Consider the following 3,401-nt stretch of genomic DNA (forward strand, 5'->3'; position numbering starts at 1 on the left):
AAGTCCAGCCGTAAAGTACGCTTAAATATAGTATTTTAATACTTGCAGATTTCGTATATATTATCACAGAGTTAATGTTCTCTCGATTTTTGCATATAAGGTTGCGATTAAAAAAATATTCCATATGACTTGGGTGCATTAGCTTGAATCGAAACGAAATAAAAACTTATGATATATATATAAATATAATTTACTGATTTTTTTTATGTTCTCTGATGAGAAGAATGACAAGAATAGCATTCTTTGAAACTCCGTGGTAGAATGACTTTGTAAATTGTTTTGTGGAGTATTCAGTCGCGCAATAAATTTTGACTGTAAAGTTGGACTTACAGTTTTAATTTTCTTTCTTTTATATATATATATATATATATATATATATATATATATATATATATATATATATATATATATATATATATATATACTAGCTGTACCCTGCCACGCGTTGCTGTGGCTCAAATTGGCGCAATGGAAAAAGTTCCAAAATGAGAAAAAGCATGTTTCTTATAGGTTTAAATTTCCATTTTGCATGGGTACACAGTTTTTGTTGTTCCATTTTCTTAGCTGATATAGAGATTTTCCGGTTTGGTGACTCTTGAATATGTAACATAAATTGTCCATGTGAAAAAACAGTCAGTGTGTAACTGTAAGGCCCACAATTGTAAAGATTGTTCCCTGTGCTTTGTTGATGGTTATTGCAAATGACAATAAAATTGGAAAGTGCAATTTGGTTAAGTGTAATGATGTATCCGGTGGAATCATAGGAATGCATGGAATGAAGATATATTCATCTGTGAAAGGTCCTGTTAAGATTGCTGTTTCTATGATATTGTTTGTTATTTTTTTTTTACTGCAAGCTATGTGCCATTGCAAAGCTTGGATTGGTTTATATTTCACAACATGATAATTAGTACACCAAATTTCAGTTACAATACATGCGGTGGCATCCCTGGCAAATATAACTGTTGGATAATTAACCACTTTATCTGCTTTCACAACAGTGTCGATGGATTTGTATTTGACTACCTCACTTGGAATTTTACATTTAATTATAGCGTTAAGTTCATGGGCATCTTTGTATTAACCTGCAAGAATAGCTCATTCACTCATTCAAATGGAATTCTTATATTTTGAATATCTGCAAAAACCTTTTAAACTAACTATTCTTTTGATGAAATAAAATTACAGAAATTACAGAAATTAAAAGTCAAAGAATTTTGCCCTTAACTCTGATCAGCTGGCACTTTTTCGTACCCAATTTCCCACAAGTGATGCAAAAGTTTTTGTGCGGATCGAACAGTCTGCAACTGTACATGCATCTTTTGAGTTAAGTTTAATGTCTTCACATGGAACAAAAAAGTAGAGTATTTGAGGCAAGCATTTATTTCATCTGCTGGTGTTGATTGAAGAATAACAGGTAACATTTGTCTGAAATCTCCTGCAAGCAATATTACTGCATTCCCAAATGGTCTGACATTGCCACGCAAATCTTGCAAGGATCGACCAAGAGCCTCAAGTGAATTTTTGCGTACCATTGTGCATTCATCCTAAACAATAAGTTTGCATTTCTGCAATATTTTTCCCCATATTGGATGTTTTGGAGGTGTCGAAGATGAGATTTTTGAAAAGTTGAATGTTTTAAAGTAGAATAAATAATTCTTCTACTTGGCAGCAAGGTCGCAGGTATTCCTCATGCAGCAAGGGCTAAGGCTATGTCATTTTGTTACCAAATGGCTGCCAAAATCAATTTAATTAGAAAGGTTTTACCAGTTACTTCTGGTGCTGTTCAAGGTAGCAGTAATTTCCAAATAACTTCTATTCTCACAGTCAGTAAATTAGGTGACTAAAATAGGATTTATCCATGTTTTGACAATGCCTTATTCACTGTAATTAATTTAGGAGACTAAAATAGGATGAGGGATTAGAGATGGACAGATAGAGAGGAAGATATATAGATAGAAAAGAGACAGTGAGAGGAAAATAGAGAAAGAGAAGGAGATAGAGAGATAAAGGGATTGATAGATAAACAGAGAGAGAGGTGGAGTGTTAGAAACAGAGAGGGATGAAAGAGGAAAGGAGAGAGATAGAGGAGTTAGAGAGAGAAAGGGGCTCAAAGAGAGATGGAGAGGGTGATATAGAGAGAAAGATAGATTGAAAGAGGGAAAGGGAGAGATGGATAGAGAGAGATATTGAGAGAGGGGGAGAGAAACAGAAGGTGAACTACACTTCACCGTTTTTTTCCTCGTTCAGTAGAGAAGAAGTCTTTCGAGACTGAGACAATTTTAATGTTTTGTTATTATCCAGAGTACCCCTTTTTTTTTTGGGGGGGGGGCTAGATTTTCCTCGCATTAGAAACCTACCGGGTTATCTGTACTTTCACCTAACAAATTAATAAAAGAAAAACATATTGTAAAATTTGAATTTAACAGGAAAATACTATTTTAAAAAATAGCACGGTAACATAAGTGCATAAGTGCCACTTTAGGTACTCCTTGGGCGTTGAGTTCCATGGCGACCAGCATAATTATTTAATGGTCGCTCCCTTAGCCCCCCCCTCCCAGTCAAGGCTAATGCATGCGCATGTAACATTTTTTTTATTTACTGACGTTGGCTTAGTAACTAAACGATTTATTGATAATTTCGTAACCCTTAAACGCATGCCGGAAGATTTAAATTGGTTCATTATTGTTGTAATGAAAAAAAAAGTTTCATTCAACACAAAACCAAAAACACATATTAATGATAAATGATTTATTATTCTATTCATTGAAATTTACTAATTTTTAAATTAAAAATTAAAAAAAAACTTAATAAAAAAATAGTTGCTTATGTGCGCATAAACAACTTGTTTTTTTTTTAGATTAGGTCCACCTTATAATCACCCCCCTCCCCAACCTCCTCATATTAAGAACAGCTTCCGGAATAAACACCACTTTTGGAGGGGGGGGGCTATTTGCAAAATTTAACTGATATTTGTTGTCAGCATACCCACCCAAAAATACTATTAAAAAAAAAGGAGGGCTTCAGTGCCCGTGGCAGAGAAGTAGATTTATTTATCAATAAAAGTTGCGGAGAAGTAAATTTATTTATCAATAAAAGTCGTCATTTAAAAAAGAAAATTGTGGAGGTGGACCTAAATGTTTTGTTTTCGCACTATTCAACAATTTGTTCATCTGCGCATGTAAATTAAAAAATATTTGTAAAAGTGAGAAGTTATTAGTAAATGATTTAGTTTTTTTTAAAAATTTATTTATTTATTTATTTATTTTTTACATTAGATCCACCTCCACAAATGTTAAGAACGGCTTTCAGAATAAACACCCCCAACCTCTCCATGTTAACAACGGATTTCGGAATAAACACCATTGGGGGGGGGATATTTAAAAAAAAGTCGATAAAAG

Source organism: Euprymna scolopes, chromosome 20 (genome assembly GCF_053919585.1).
Source record: "Euprymna scolopes isolate OS-2025 chromosome 20, ASM5391958v1, whole genome shotgun sequence".
NCBI classification, from domain to species: Eukaryota; Metazoa; Mollusca; class Cephalopoda; order Sepiida; family Sepiolidae; genus Euprymna; species Euprymna scolopes.